The sequence below is a fragment of the Herpailurus yagouaroundi genome, unplaced genomic scaffold (assembly GCF_014898765.1).
Source record: "Herpailurus yagouaroundi ecotype Mexico unplaced genomic scaffold, PumYag 161, whole genome shotgun sequence".
Classification (NCBI taxonomy): Eukaryota; Metazoa; Chordata; class Mammalia; order Carnivora; family Felidae; genus Herpailurus; species Herpailurus yagouaroundi.
The window spans coordinates 20522148-20539326 of record NW_024412402.1 but is presented as its reverse complement, the minus strand read 5'-3'; the positions used below and the strand labels follow the sequence as shown (position 1 = coordinate 20539326).

The following is a 17179-nucleotide window of genomic DNA, read 5'->3' as shown; positions in this document are numbered from 1 at the left end:
GCAGACACGGAGCGGCGAGCGGGGCGCAGCGACGCCGCGGCGGCGCGGCGGGGCCGCGGGGCTCGGTAAGGCGGGGGCCGCGGGAGGGCCGGGGGCTCGGGTGACGTGGGCAGGCGCCGCAGGGAAAGCTGCGGGGGCCTTGCTTGCCTTTTTAGAATAAATTCTTTTTAAAGTAAAGGTTCCGGATCGAATGTTCTTAGAAGACCATCTCGGGTTTCCCCCGGACCCCCCCTCCCCACGGCTCCCCCCCCCCCCCCCCGCCCGGACTCATTTCCCCAGCCTCCCGGGGTGGACCGCGCTTTGGGCCGACCGCCTCCCGCGCTCGAATCCCCAAGTCCCCCCCTCCCCCCCCCCCCCCCCCCCCCGGCCTGGGCGGACCAGGGGTTCGGACGGATTTCTGGCCTGCTGCAGTGCTTCGCGGCTGAGGCTCAAGTCCAGCAGGAGCCGTGACTCCCAGGGAATAGCTGAGTGGGGGCTCTGGGGACACGGGCGCTCCCAGAGGAGCCGCCGCTGGAGCGTTTCCCTCCGCTGCTGCCCACGGGCGACCTCGCGGTGCCCGCCCCCCGGTGTGCGTGGGGCAGGCTGGGCGAGCCGTCTCTGCTCGCAGGGACTACCTTGGAGTTTTCCCTCTCATCTTTCTAATTGGCTGAAGTTGCCGCTACATATTGGACGAAACTGGTGACTTAGTGCCCTCCCCAGCCCCCGTCCCGAGCTCACCGTATTGGGCCTTTCTCATTTTGTTGACTTGAGTAAATATGGGAAAGGTTTTCGCAAATAGATCACAAGTATCGGTAGGGAGGGAAAGTCAAACCTGATGTCGTAGCTTTAGTCTACTTCTGGACCCTTGATAACTTAACCTTCTGTTGCTGAAGCTTAAAGAAGGTGGAGGGGAGAAGACTCACAGCAGGATGCTTGGGATGCAGTTTAGTAGTTATCTTTTAGGAAATAGAATTTGGATAATTATAATTTTGATCTCCATGCAGAATTGCAATCTGCTTTTAAAGTGCTTGGGGCGGTGCGTGATGCTACGTGGGTAGCTGGCAGCTGAGCCACATTGCATTGTTGTCAGCATCTCTTTTATTTTCCATTCTTTCCGAGTTTTATTTGGCACAGATTTAGACCTTTCAAGTCCGTCTGAATGGGAATAACTTCTGATACACTGGTTGCTTTTCTAAACGTTGTCCATATTCATATTTATATTGGAAGAAGGAAAAGCATATGGTACTGGGGGACAGTGGCTGTTAGAGTCCAGATAATGTGCTAGTTTGATTCAGTAATAGGATTTGTTGTAATATGTTTGGGGAGTGATGGTTATAATTCTTTAGTATATTTTTCCTTATGGTGTAAATTGACATCTAACTCGGAGTCTTGTTATTTGCTCCTTGGACTTGAGAGTGAAGAAAATAGAAGCTTAACTGCTGCCACAACATGACCTCAGAGTTTTCAAGTACTCATTGGTATGAATTCTTTTCATTAGGGCTGCTCGTGAAGAGGAGACATTATGGTGTTGTAATGTCCATTTACAGGAATATCTGGTATCTACTTCATTCCTAAAATTGGGTATGTGGTGATTCTTTATAGAACAAGTCTCTAGAATGGGGTGAGTTTGGAACCGTGTCTTCTTCATACCATCGTCCCTATAAGCAGCCCATGGAATAAAGCAGCACTTTGGACAGAGACTTGTCCTGCCATAGCTGGCGTGGAGGCCCAGTTTACTGTATGGTCGTGCACATTGAGGTGGGCGATAAAGTGTAAGTGGGCCAGAGAGGAAATGTTAGTTGGAAGAACCTTCCCCGGTTATATAACTGTTTTGTTTTCGAGGGAGTGACTAGGAAGCAGCCAGGCAGGTTCAACTGTCGTTAGAGTCTTTGATGTTGGTTTGAATTCCAGTTGTTATGTTCCTTTTATTTTCTTTTCCCAACCCCCACATCATATTCCAGTCATCAGTTGGGTGAGACTTTAATGGCAGTACATTCATCTCCACCTCCCATTCTCTTTCCCTTATTCTGTCTTTAGATGTCTTATTCAGCAGTGTTTCCCTTTTCCCAGCTGGCCTGGGTATATTGTCTGCATAGTATATATAGATTCACTGTTGACTGTAAATGCATTTAACAAATGTCAAGGAGTAGCACCTGTTTTCTTCAGAAGACTGTGGTGGCAGAAGAAAAATGGAACAAGATGAATGTTGTTCAATGTATTTTAAAGGTTGTATTATGTTGTATTTATAGATAATGGTTAATATTCTTGAGAATTTAGGATTTCACCTGTTAACATGAAACCTGATGTCCATGGAAGTAGTTAAGAGACAGCAGGCCTTGACATCAGGTCATGGTTGCAATTCTGCCGCTTCGTAGCTGTGTGGCCTGGTTCCTTCTTTGGGAAAGGTATTTACATTTCCGAGCTTGTTTTCCTTAGGTGTAAAACAGAGATGAGGGGGCTCGCATTGTCTTCCTTACAGAGTTGTTGTGAAGGATGAGATGAGAGGATGTGAAACTGCTTTGTAAAATATTTTATACACGTAAGGTATTACTGTTATTATGTATAAATTTACTATTTAATTGTTTTCAGTATGTTAACATCAATTTTAGAAAATGTGCATGAGGAATGAGAATGTGTTAGATTTCTTCCACTTCCAAAATTTTGTGATTCTTTCTCATTCTTAGGAAATCCATACGTAGTACCTATAGTTTTGTATTCTTTGGAAATTTTGATTATTCTGGGACAGATGTCAAGCTTATTGAGACTTAAGCTTCTTTATTTTATTTTTTTAAATGTTTATTTTGAGAGAGAGAGAGAGCGAGAGCAAGAGTGTGTGTGCACGGGACAGAGAGAGGGGGAATGAGATAATTCCAAGCAGACTCCTTGCTGTCAGTGCAGAGCCTGATGTGGGGCTCCATCCCACAAACTGTGAGATCATGGCCTGAGCCGAAGTCAGCAGTCAGATGCTTCACTGACTGAGCCACCCAGGTGCCTAAATTCTGAAAGAAGTTACAAGTTAGGATTTGTGAGAAGGGTTGAGTAAAAAAAATATTTTATATTTGTCTGCCTCATTTATTATAGAAGTTGGCAGAATTCAGTCTGTAGGCCAAATGTGGCCCACAGTTTGTTTTTTGTATGGCCTATGAGCTAAGAATGATTTAAAAACTTTTAAATAATAGGAAAAAAATCAAAAAAGACATTTCATAACGTGTACAAGTTATATGACATTCAAATATCAGTGTCCATAAATACAGTTTTATTGGAACACAGTCTTGCTCATTTGTTTATGTATTGTGTGTGGCTACATTGGCAGTGCAACAGCAGAGTTCTTGCAGCAGAGACAGTATGGCTGGCAAAGCCTAAAATATTTATCTTCTGGCCCTTTACTGAAAAAGTTTGCCAACCCCTGATTTAGGACTTGGACATTTTTGCTTTACTTAGCATATGCCTTATTTCCTGTCATAGCATTACAGGGGTTAAGACCCCTTGAAAGACTCTAATTTCTGCTTTGGAGCCATGTAGTCTTAAGTTCGAATGCCAGCTGCGATACTTACAAACTTTGATCCAGGGCAGACTAATGTCTTGGTGCCTCAGTTACCTCCTTGATTCACAGTGACACTAGAATCTGTCTTAGAAGTTGTACTGTTGATTAGATGAAGTGGCACTTGTCAGTGCTTAACACAGCATAAGCATATAGTAAGCACTCAGTGAGTTATCGATGATTATGATGGTGGTGGCTAAACACTATGCCTGAAATATCGTAGGCCACCTTTGCCCCTGTATTGTAGAGTTGTTTTCCTGAGCGGTATGCTGCTCGTTACAGAATTTTCTCCTTCACTGAAACCATTAGTTTAGTTCACGACTGATAATTGGAATAACTTGAGAAATTTCCCATATATTGTACTGTAGTTTTATTAATCACTTGCTTATTTAGATGATTAAGAATGGATGGAAAGAAAGTTCAGCTGTTTTTTGGAGATCCTGGTTTTTGACCATTCCCTGATACTGTTCTATGTTGCAAACTGAAGTTAAATACCACTTCTCATTTGGTACTGGTCTTTCTTTCTTTCTTTCTTTCTTTCTTTCTTTCTTTCTTTCTCTCGAGAGATATGTGAGAAAAACCTATCTTAATGAGGCCACGGTGTTAGATAACTTTTCTTACATGTATATGACACTCTAAATTTTCCTTATGATTTGCATTAGCATCCCTATTAACATCCTGTTCAGAGTTGAAATAATAAAACTTAATATTTTATTCTAAAATTTTTTTAACTTTTATTTATTTTTGGGAGACAGAGAAAGACAGAACACGAGTGGGGGAGGGGCAGAGAGAGAGAGGGAGACACAGAGTCCCAAGCAGGCTCCAGGCTCTGAGCGGTCAGCACAGAGCCCGATGCAGGGCTCAAACCCACGAACTGCGAGAACATGACCAGAGCCAAAGTCGGACACTCAACCGACTGAGCCACCCAGGTGCCCCTTAATATTTTTTTTCTAAAGGTAGACCTAGTTTACTGTCTAGAGGCTTTGATATTAGGCTGTTTTTTGAAGTATTTGGTTTAAATTATCTTACAATTGAGAAATTGGATGTGCTTCTCAACTTCAAGTGCTGGTTTATTTAACATGAATACCAAATTAAGAGTGAGCAAATAAAGGTCATTGTTCTGAGTTGAACAAAACAGAATTGGGATCATTGTGGCTCTTGCATTCCTACAAATGTGCAGTTTCTGCCTTGAATGATGCTTAAGTGCAGTGGGATGATCCAAGGGAGATAAGGGAGGACATTAATATTCCCACACTGTCCTTGGTAGAAAAGGGGGATGGAAGCAGAGGGGCTCTCCGATAAAACTGTAGAGCAGCAGTACCTGGAAAAGTGAAGTTCAGGCTTCTGTTTGTAGCACCTCAGTATTTCCTCTTGAGGTTAACACAGAAAAAACAACCAGAGATTGACTATCTAGAGAGATGAAGTTTGAGAGCAAATATTCGCCAAGGTAGTAAAATATAAAGATCTGATAAAATAGATGCAGTTTCACAGTATTCCTGGACAAGGGGGCCTGGTATTGAAAGGAGATAAAAGGAAGGTAAAAGGAAATGAGAAATAAATAAGGTGTTTGGTTTCATTTCCCATAACAAATATATGGACCAGAGTGTTCAGAGTAGAAGTAGAATTCTGGTTTTCAGAGAGATCTTATTATTTGACTTACAGTCATATATCCATTTAGTACCTTATTTTATCCTGTGGATTATAATGTGCATTAGTATTGGAGGTTGTAGAGGTTGGAAAGCATCGAGAGGAAAAGCATGCATGACCCGTGCATTATGGAAGTGTTATGATATGTTTATGTTGTCTCTATCAGAAAAGAAAAGCACCTTTTCCTGGGTAAGAATTCTAAAGCAGGTATTCTGTTTCTTTGCCTTTAAATAGTAAAATCTTTATTATCTGGGGTTCAGCCTTGTAATCTTGGGCAAGGCTTGATCTTCACTGTTTTTATTACTGTGTGTGTAGGATGGAAATATTAAATCCTGTTCCTCTTTGGAGAGATGTGTGGTAAAAAGACATTCATTCATTCACTCACACATTCATTCATTTATTATTTCAGAGAGAGAAAGAGCGTGTGAGTGGGGGAGAGGGGCAGAGGGAAGAGAGGGCATGGAGCCCGATGTGGGGCTTGATCCCATGGCCTTGAGATCATGAGCTGAGCCAAAATCAAGGGTCAGACGCTCAACCAACTGAACCACCTGGGTGCCCCAAAAGACTTTAAGATGAGTAGCATTTTCAACAGTTTTGAAGAACGTATTATGTGAAGTTCACTATATTTCCCGGTGTGTTAAACACAGACCAAAAAGTGAAGTAACCTTTAACAAAGAAGGAGATTTCAACTCGAAGTCAGAGGACTTGGGTTCTTGTCTGGCTCTGCTATAAACAGTCTGTGACTCTGGACAAGTAATTCCTGTCTCTGAACCTTATTTTCCTTATTTCTGAAGTGAGGGGTCAGACTAGGGGTCTCTCTGATAGCCTTTCTTGTTTCAAAATTCCTTGATTCTCTAATTTTTTGAAAAAATAGGACCCATTCTCTCGCACTTGCCCAGTTTGCATTGACCTACCCAAGTGAAACATGACAGTCCTTATTAGTTGCTTTATATTTGGTGGTCTTCCAGATTCAGTAGCAATGGTGGCTCCAGTAGGATGAGGGGAACCAAATCTCTTTTATCAATGGACTGAAAAGTATCCATTGAGTGCATACTATGTATTTTGCATCTTGCTAGATAAAGTGCAAAATAGATATTAAAAAAGGTGGCATTGAGTCTCTCAGGAAGTGTTCATTTCATTGGGAAGATAACTGTATTATGAAAAAGAATATTATAAAAGATTAGGCAGAAAGACAATGGGATGATCCTTGATGTGGCAATTTGAGGACTTGGGGATGTACTATTGAAGAGGATACTTTGTGGTCTTGAACATTTGTAAAATGAGTCTTGTAGACTCCCTCCAGCTCTAAAACTTGATCATCTTCTCTTTGACAGAGAAGCAACTGTTTGAATCAGCCTGTCAGGAGACAACCCATGTGAATTGCTCATTCCAGGCCAGATTTTTACGCTCATTCTGTGTAATAGCTTGATTTACTAGACGCTGGGAAAGAATTACTTAAACTTCCTGGAAATGCATTCAAGGGACAACTTTTCTTCTGAAAAGTCAAGCATGTGAGAAGTGGCAAGACACAAGGGTCCCTGCTTCTGCGGCAATAAATTTGTGCCTTGGATCTCCTTCATTTCTGCCTTCTTAAGGCCTTCACTTCTGCACTTATTTTCTTCCCTAAATTATTCTCTCCTTACTAGATCATCTCTTTTTGTATGCTGGCATGCTTCATATTACTTGCAGTAGCAATGATTAATGATTCACCAAATGCCATTGTTTGTGGCTCCCTTTCAGTAACAGGACCCTCAAGTTTTATCTGGGCACATGACTGCCCAGCTAGACTACATTTCCTCTCTTATAGCTAGGTGTGGCCATCTGACTAGGTTTTGGCTAAATGGATGTGACCAGAAGTGATGTGTGTGATTTCTGGGTAATGGCCTTAGGAAGCTAGTTTCCTTCTACTTCCTCTTTCCCCCTTTTGCTGAGGACAGTGTGGTGCTGATGCATGTTACCATTACAGGTGAGAGCAACATTTAGTGGGAGAAGGATCAATAAAACGAGTCTTTGGATGATCTCGTGGAGCAGAGCCATCTACTAGCCTTGAACTACTCATTTATCTTCGGATGGTTAAGTGAGAGAGGAATAAAATTCTATCTTGTTTGAGCCACTAATATCTTAACTGAATACATCATTTCTCTACATTACCCTCTCCTCCACCTTATGATTCATTTCAGCTGTCGCCCAATTTCTTTGATCGCTTTTCAGCAACAGTTGTTTATATTGGCTGTGTCTACTTTCTCACCACTTATTCTCTTATTTTTCTTTTTAAGTGTATTTATTTATTTTGAGAGAGAGAGAGAATGCAAGTGGGGAAGGGGCAGAGAGAGAAAGAATCCCAAGCAGACTTTGCATCACCAGTGCAGAGCCCAATGCAGGGCTTGAACTCACTAACTGTGAGATCCTGACCAGAGCCGAAGTCAGACGCTTAATCAACTGAGCCACCTAGGCTCCCCATATTCTCTTCTTTGGCTTGATCCATTTGAGCACTCTACTGAAATTGTTTTTTTCCCCCAGTTTTATTGAGAAATAATTGACATCATTGTATTAGTTTAGGCTTAAACTAAATACAGCATGACGTTTTGGTTTATGTATGTTGTGAAATGATTACCACAATAGGTTCAGCTAACATTCATCTCATATAGACATAATAAAAAGAAAAGAAAAAAAAAAAGCTCTCTTTTAGGAACACCTTCCCGATATATCCCACAGCAGTGTCAGCTGTTGTTGTCCTGTTTGCGTGACATCCCTAGTACTTATTTATCTTATAACTAGAAGTTTGTACTTTTTACCACCTTCCTTCAATTTCTCCTCCCCCCCCCCCCCATTCCCACCTCCAGCAACCAAAAATTTTCTCTTTCTATGAGTTTGGGGCTTTTAAATGTAATGTAGTTTTTCGAATATTTTACATATAGCTGAGATCTTAGAGTATGTGTCTTTCTCTTACTTATTTCACTTAGCATAATGCCCTTGAGGTCCATCCATGTTGTTGCCACTGGTGAGTTTCCTTGTTGTTGTTGTTGTTGTTGTTGTTGTTGTTGTTGTTTTAAATGGCTGAATAATACTGCATTGTATACATACACCACAGCTTTTTTATCCATTCATCTATTGATAGACACTTAAGTTGTTTCCATGTCTTGGTTATTATAAATAATGCTGCAGTGAATGTGGGGGTACAGATATCTTTTGCAGCTAGTGTTTTTGTTACCTTTGGATCTGTTCCCAGAAGTGGAATTGCTGGATCATATCGTAGTGCTGTTTTAGTTTTTTTGAGGATCCCACACGGTTGTTCATAGTGGCTATCCCAGCTTGCAGTCCCACCAGCAGTGTACAAGGGCTCCCTTTTCTCCACATCCAGGCCAGCATTTGTAATCTCTTATCTATTTGATGGTGGCCGTTTGAATAGGTGTGAGGTAAGATTTCGTAGGTGTGGTTTTAATTTGCATTTCCTTAGTGACTACTGATGTTGAACATGTTCATGTACTTGTTGGCCTTTCATAGATCTTCTTTGGAGAAATGTCTGTTCAGGGGCTTTGCCCATTTTTTAACTGGGTCATTTATTTGCTTGCTTGCTATTGAGTTGTACAAGTTTTTTATGTTTTGGATATTACCCCTTATCATATATATGCTTTGTAAGTATATTTTTTCATTTCTGTCTTTACTTTGATCGTTTCTTTTGCTGTGTAGAAGCTTTTTAGTTTTGTAGTCTCATTTGTTTATTTTTGATTTTGTTGCTTGTGCTTTAGATTACTATGGTGACTATAGCTTTACAGTATAGCTTGAAATTAGGAAGTGTGATACCTCCTTTTTTGTTCTTCTTTCGTAGGAGATTTCTTTGGCTCTTTGAGATCTTTTGTGGTTTCATATAAATTTCAGGGGTGTTTTGCCTGCTACTGTAAAACATGCCTTTAGAATAATGGCTTTTGGTAGTATTGATATTTTAACAGTATTCTTCCAGTCCATGGGCTACCTTTCCATTTATTTGTGTCTTTTGATTTCTTTCATCAGTGTCTTATAGTTTTCAGTGAGAGATCTTTTACCTTCTTAGTAAAATTTATGTGTAAGTATTTCATTGTTAAAAAAAATTTTTTTTTAAATGTGTATTTATTTTTGAGAGAGAGAGAGAGAGAGAGAGAGACAGAGCGCAAGCAGGGGAGGGCCAGAGAGAGGGAGAGACACAGAATCCGAAGCAGGCTGTGGGCTCAGAGCTGTCAGCACAGAGCCCGATGTGGCACTTGAACTTGAGAACCATGAGATTATGACCTGAGCCTAAGTCAGACACTTAAACCGACTGAGCCACCCAGGTGCCCCAGTACTTTATTGTTTTGGTGTTATTATAAGTGGAATTGATTTATTTCTTTTTCAGAAATTTTGTTGTTAGTGTATAGAAAAGCTACTGATTTTTGTCTAATGACTTTGTATCCTGCAACTTTACTGAATTCGTTGATTAGATCTAACGGTTTTTGAAAAAATTTTTTTTTTCAACGTTTATTTATTTTTGGGATAGAGAGAGACAGAGCATGAACGGGGGAGGGGCAGAGAGAGAGGGAGACACAGAATCGGAAACAGGCTCCAGGCTCCGAGCCATCAGCCCAGAGCCTGACGTGGGGCTCGAACTCACGGACCTCGAGATCGTGACCTGGCTGAAGTCGGACGCTTAACCGACTGCGCCACCCAGGCGCCCCTAACGGTTTTTGATTAAGTCTAGAGATAACTTCTTCCTTTCCAATTCTGATACCTTGTTTTCTTTTTCTTGCCTGATAGCTCTAGCCAGCACTTCCAGTCTGAGGTTAACTGTAGGTGTGTCATGTATGGCCTTTATTATGTTGAGATATGTTCCTTCTTTTGTAGAACAGAGGAATTTACCTCTCTTTTTGTGAGGAGGCACATGACAAGAGTAAGCAGACAGCAGGGACTTTTAAGACAGAAAGGTTATCTCAGGTTAAGCTTTCTTTCACTTTGCCTTATGTTTCTTACCAGTTGTCTCTGCATACTTCATAAGCTCCATGTTCATAGGATTATTGAATATTGCAGTTACATAGGCTTCTAGGGAAAATGTGGTCTTGGCCTTCTCCAAAATCAGAATTCCTTGGAAAATAATCATCTGCCCTCTACTTCTGTGTTTGTAGTGTCTGAAAACTCAGTTATATGACTGCCCAACTCTTTTTAAAAAAGAGTTTTTCTTGTTTAAAAATTACTCATTATGTTAAAATGGAATGTACGTCCTTGCATTTTCAACACAACACAGATCTGCTTTATTTTTCACATGATAGCTCTTTAGCTGTCATGTGAAAAATGGCTGGTTCTTTTATCTTCCCACCAGCATTTTCTCTTTCCAGGCTAAATGTACTACTTTTCTTCAACTATTCCTCATATGACAAGGGATTCAGATTCTCTTCCAGGCCCATCCCTAACATTTCTGGGACTCATGGCAAGAATCCAAAAGAAAGTCCATATGCCATATGTCTAAAAATTTACAAGTTACAAATCGAGCTTGCTGATAAAGATGTTCTGTTGCCTACCTTTATAAATAAAACTTCATAATGACCTAAAATCAGAGTCAAACAGGGAATTCTCAGACTCCTCTGTGTTTCACTCTATAACATACTGAAGTGTAAAGAATGAACTTCTAACCTGACCTCCTCTTTTCATCCCAGGCTCCTTGCATGAGGGACTTTGTACTTGCACATGTGTGGACTTACAGCCTATACATCACCACATACCTTACACACAGCAACTTTTTTTCTTTAAAGTTTATTTATTTATTTATAGTAATCTCTACACCCAATGTGGACTCAAACTCAAGACCCCATGATCGAGAGTCACATGCTCTCCCAACTGAGCCAGCCAGGCGCCCCACATAGCAACCTTTTGACCATCTCTTGGGCCTGGGGCTGTAAATACTAATAGTCGAATCATCTGCCCTTGGGAGGACCAACTTGGAGAAGAGGCCTGAGCAGACCACTAAATAGGAGATTCTGGGGTCCTGGGTAAGAGGAGGCTGGGGTGTGTCGGCTTCAGTTGTGTATACTTTTAGGCCCTGAGTGTAACTGGCCTCATGGTCAAGGGTGTGGCCAGCAGGAGGCCAGTGCATGGCCCTCCAAGGCCTAGAATGGGGGTACTGATTTCTTAGGTCCAAGGTAGTACTGTTCTGTCACAGTCCCACTTTGGTCTTTATTGTTTGCCACAGCTGGCTATTGTGGAAAGTGTTACATTCCCTCTTAACAGTGCTCCACATTAGACGTGTTGTTTTAATTAGAACTTCTTAACCAGTGTGCCAGACAGTGCTTTGGATCTGTTGCAGATGGGCCAGACAGACTGATTTCCTGAATCCTTACAGAGGATGATCAGTGACAGAGTGGTAAGGGCTTCTAGGCTGATCATTATTGGCCACTAGCAGCATGGCCCATTTGTCTCAGTAGTCTCTACTGGTCCTATCGTTTCCTGTACGTGTCATAAGTGAAAAAGATTGGGAAACTCTGCTCTAGACTGATGGGTGGTAACTATGCAGGTCTCATAGTATAAAGTGTTTTGCATATAGCTTTAACATTTTTTATAACATTATTTGGTTTGCTTGACAATGTTGGAGGTGTCACAGTAGGTTTGTACCTTTCTTATTAAGGAGGCTGTAGATGTAGGTTACATGGCTTAATCTAGCCACATATTCTCAGTCAAGTAGGGCGTCGAAAATAGGACTCCATTCTTCTGACTCTTATTTTGGTATATCCTCTCTACTAACCCAAATTGGCTTTAATCTATTTTTTTTGGACAGCCTATCACTTCTGGTTCATTTAGGGCATGCAGGCAATTACATTCTTTTAGAGTTTTTCTATTCCAACTTCTGTTAGGTCGTCTGCCTTTGTTGATACTTTTTAACCTAAAGACTGTTTTACATTTAATCCCATGAAGAAGTAGTTTTTTTGTTTGTTTGTTTTTTGTTTTTCCTTTGGCTATTTAATTGATCACATCATTTTGAACCTTGATTCTCTGTATTCATTTTGATAGCTCTTGTCCCTAATTAGTGTCATATTTATGGCTGACTCTTGGACCACATGGGTTTGAACTGTGCAGGTCCACTTACGTGCAGATTTAAAAAATAAATACAGTGCAATACTGTGAACATATTTTTCTTAGGATTTTCTTAATAACATTTTTTCAAGTTTATTAAAAGAATATACCATATAATACATATAACACACGAAATGTATATTAATTGACTCTGTGGTATTGGTAAGACTTCTGGTCAGTAGTAGGACATTAGCAGTTAAGTTTTTGGCGAGTCAAAAGTTGTATCTAATCAAAAGTTAAGGCACCCTTAACTCCTGCATTGTTCAAGGGTCAGCTGCAGTTACTATAGTGATATTTGTTCAGAAGGGTTGCCATGAGTTGTTTATAAAAGGTTAGATTACATTAAGGCAGGAAAATGTACAGTGCATCTTAGAAATATTTCTTTCATTAAGCAGTTATGATAAAAAAAGTGCTAGCACTTAAAACTAAATTTATTACTCTTTTATTTAGTACCTATTTTGTATTGATCTTTACAAAAGTTATTTTAATCTTAAAAAACCGTGGCCATTTGCTCAGGTTACACAATGAAATGGTGGATTGATTCAGAATTCAAGTCTAGGTGTGCTTGACCTCAAAGTTTTCTTCAGTGCTACTCTATGTGTATTGGGAAATGACTTCTAAACATTTAATTCGGGCTGGGAAAGGGATGTTTCCCAGATTTATACTCTTTGTTTTTTTAAAGATTTTATTTTTATTTTTTTAAAGATTTTGTTTTGAATATTAGAGGTTTACTTAAAGTAGTAGATTCTTAGAGACCACAAGTTGGTAGAGAGAGAGAGAGGATCTTGAGGAGGCTCCACGCCCAGTGCAGAGCCTGATGTGGGGCTTGATCCCATGATGGTGAGATCATGACCTGCACTGAAATCAGGAGTCAGATGCTTAACTGACTGGGTCACCCAGGTGCCCCTAAAGATTTTATTTTATTTTATTAAAAAAAATTTTTTTTTAACATTTATTCATTTTTTTGAGAGAGAGTGGGGGGGGGGGGGCGCACACATACACAATCCAAAGCAGGCTCCAGCCTCTGAGCTGTCAGCACAGAGCCCAATGTGAGTCTTGAACTCACGAACCATGAGATTGTGACCTGAGCCAAAGTTGGCTGCGTGACCGACTGAGCCACCCAGGCACCCCTAAAGATTTTATTTTTTAAATGATCTCTCCACCCAATGTGGGGCTCAGACTTACAACCCCGAGATCAAGAATTATATGCTCCATGGGCCGAGCTAGTCAGGTGCCCCCCAGATTTATGTTTTTATATTTAGAATAACTAATTCTCTAATGTTACTCATGCACATATTCTCTCCTCACCCTAAGAATTATCTGGTCTAAATGTCAATAGTGCTGAGGTCAAGAAATCATGCTCTAAGTGTTTTAAGTAGTCCAGGTTTTACTTTGAATATGTAGGTGCTTTTGTATTCAGCTGACTATTATGATGATAGGTATTAGGATGTATGAGTGATACGAAGCTCCTTCTGCCTCCACAGTCCATATTCTTTCTCTCTTTTAAAATGTTTACTTTTGAGAGAGAGAGAGCACAAGCAAGGGAAGGGCAGAGAGAGAGGAGGACAGAAGATCCTAAGCGGGCTCTGTGCTGACAACAGTGAGCCCAATGTGGGGGTTGAACCCCCAATCCTGAGATCATGACCTGAGCCAAAGTTGGATGCTCAACCAACTGAGCCACCCAGACGCCCTCACAGCCTATTTTCTTAATCTGTCTGCCTCCCTACTTGGAAGCAGGTGGTCAGTGAGAGGAGAGCATGATGTTTATCCGTTTCAGTTCTAGAAAATCTGAGATTTAATCTAAAAGGCTTTTCTGAGTGGTGAAGATTAGATTTTTTTTTTTTTTTTTTTTTTTTTATGTTTTAATGCTTATTTCTGTTAGAACTTTTGATGGGGGAAGAAAAAAGCTTGTGAAGAAGCATGAGCAACTAAGCTGACTTTTGTGTACTAACTCACTAGCCAGGATAATTTTTGAGGAGTTGTATTTGTGGCTTAATGCACACATTTGAAGGAATGGTTGCTTGGCATTCTGATATAAGTACTGTCTTTTTGCTGGGTTTTGAGTTTCAAGATATGACCAGAATGTCACCATAGCACTTTTCCCAGTTTCTTCACAGTAACTTTCCCAGACTTGAGTTTGTGTTCCTTTGATCTAGATTGCTGATCCCACCTCCTTACACTTGAATTTCATTGTATACCTCTCACCAACCAGGAATAAGAGGTTCCCTATGCCTACTGGACTAGTATACTACTCTTGCTTGTTTTTCAAGGAGCTCTTCTTTATAATCCTCAGTTCAGGATTTGGTTTCACTCAGTGGTAAATATCTGTCTTATGTTATCAACTGCCAACATTATTTAAGTATTATTGACATGCCAGGAACTATTCCTAAGCCCCTTGCATGTATTACTGGTTTAATCATCACAGTTGCCTCATGAACTAGTTACTCATACTAATTTTTTTATTGTAAAATTTACATAACAAAATTTGCCATCCTAACCATTTTTAGATGCTCAGTTCAGTAGTGTTAAGTATATTCTCATTGTGAAACAGATCTCCAAAACTTTTACCTCTTTCAAAACTAATTCTCTGTGCCCATTAGACCACAACTCATTTCTCCCTCCTAACAGCCCCTGGTAAACCCCCATTTTACTTTCTGTCTCTATGAATAATGACTACTTTAGTTGCCTCATATAAGTGAAATCATACAGTGTTTTTCTTTTCATGGCAGACTTGTTTCACTTAGCATGATGTCCGTAAGTTTCATCCATACTGTAGCATGTGACAAGATTTCCTTCCTTTTATAGGCTGAGTAATACCACGCTGTATGTATCTACCGCATTTTGTTTGTGCACTTGTTCATCGACGGACACTTGGGTTGCTCCCGCCTCCTGGTTATTGTGAACACCGCTGATGTGAGCAGGAGTGTGCAGACATCTCTGAGATTCTGCTTTCAGTCCTTGAGATATGTACCAAGAAGTAGAATTGCTGGTTCCTATGGTAATTCGGTTTTTAATTTTTTGAGGAACTGCCATACCGTTTTCTACAGCAGCTGTACCACTTTACATTCCTACCAGCAGTACCCAGCATGGCAGTTTTTTTTCCACATGCTCATCGGCACTTGTTATTTTCTATTATTTTTATTTTTTTGCTAGTAGCCATCCTAATGGATATGAAGTGGTATCTCATTGTGGTTTTGATTCGCATTTGCCTAATGGTAGTGATACAGAGTATTTTTTCATATGCTTGTTGCCCATTTGTGTATCAGTTTTTGGAGAGCTATCGATTCAGGTTCTTGGCCCATTTTTTATTCAGGTTTATGTTGTTGTTGAGTCGTTGGAGTTTTTAAAATACATTCTGGGTATCAGTCTCTTACCAGATACATGATTTCAGATATGTTCTACCATTCTGTGGGTTGCCTTTTCACTTTGTTAATAGTGTCTTTTGATGCACAGAAAGTTTTTAATTTTGATGAAGTCTAGCTTATCGATTTTGTGTTTTGTTGCCTTGTCCTTTTGGTGTCATATCTAAGAAGTCACCAACAATTAAGTGTTATGATGTTTTTTCTTATGTGCTCTTCTAGAGTTTTATAATTTTAGCTCTTTTCTGTGGATCTTTGATCCTGTTTGAGTTAATTTTTCTGTATAGTATAAGGGTCCAATTTCATTTTTTTTTTTTTTTTTTTTTTGCATACGGACATCCAGTTTTCCCAATACCATGTTGAAAAGACTGCCCTTTCCGCATTGAATGGTCTTGGCACCGTTGTTGAAAATCATTTGACCAAATATGTGGGTATTTGTACTGTTTTTGTAGATGAGGTGATTGACATAGACATGTGACTGATACAGTATTAACACATTTTTTTTTAAAGAATTAACCCTGAAGTAATTTATATTTGGTACAGTAAGATGAAAGAGGTTTTTAGGGTTGTGAGGTCTTTTTTATGTGGTAGGAGAATAAGTATCAGTAACTGTGCACCCCAGTTCTGATAGGTTGTCAACTCTATGCACTAAGCCGTAATTTTGAAACTCTTAGCAACAAAAGTCCTATTTTCCTAAAGCAAAATCTTAGATGGACCTTCAGTGTTTCTACTGTTAATTAGTATTTTGTTAGTATATATTCATCTGAAAATGTATAATATTTACCCATTTTAGCTAGTGGATGATAACACGAGTTCATGCATTTGTTGTTTCCAGTGTGTTGAAAACATGTGTGTGTTATGGTTTTAAAAATTTGTGCCTGAGGGGCACCTGGGTGGCTCAGTTGGTTAAGCGTCTGACTTTGGCTCGGGATCATGATCTTGCAGTTTGTGAGTTCAAGCCCCATGTTGGGTTCTGTGCTGACAGCTCAGAGCCTGGATCTCGCTTCGAATTCTGTGCCTCCCTCTCTGTCTGTTCCTCCCCCACTCACACTCTGTCTCACTGTCTCTCTCTCTCCAAAATAAATAAAGAATAAAAAAATTTTTTTTTTAAATTTGTGCCTGTTATAGTTTTAAAAATAGGTAATCATGTACTTACAGGAACACCTTGAAATCAGATGTTTGCAGAACGCCTAAAGCTCTGCTCAAGGCATCCCCTTCTGCCCTTTTTTAAATTAGATTTTAAAAATGTTTTTTCTTTTTTTAGAAAAAATATATTTGGAATATTATATATTTATATTTACTTTTTTGGTATATTTCTTTTTAGTGTACAATAACTGCCTTTGTTGTTGACTCATTTGGGAAAACAAACAGGTTCCCACATGTATGTTCAGCTATTTATTCTCTCTTGGGATACATTCTGACCTGACATTTTAAAAGCTTAACCAAAGTGCATAAAACCATATGATTTTATTTTATTTTATTTTATTTTATTTTATTTTATTTTATTTTATTTTATTTTATATTTTATTTCTCTCCTCTTCTCTTCTCTTCTCTTCTCTTCTCTTCTCTTCTCTTCTCTTCT

General features: G+C 39.9%; 1 protein-coding gene across 1 annotated transcript in view; it reads left to right on the top strand.

Moving 5' to 3' along the window:
* The first annotated feature begins 26 nt into the window (after positions 1-26).
* The window catches only part of ARHGAP32 (Rho GTPase activating protein 32), a 309577-nt gene continuing 292424 nt past the window's right edge, over positions 27-17179 (top strand). Inside the window, exon 1 of the mRNA XM_040483526.1 lies at positions 27-65. The gene's annotated coding sequence lies outside the window, so the exon portion shown is untranslated. The remainder of the gene's footprint in view (positions 66-17179) is intronic.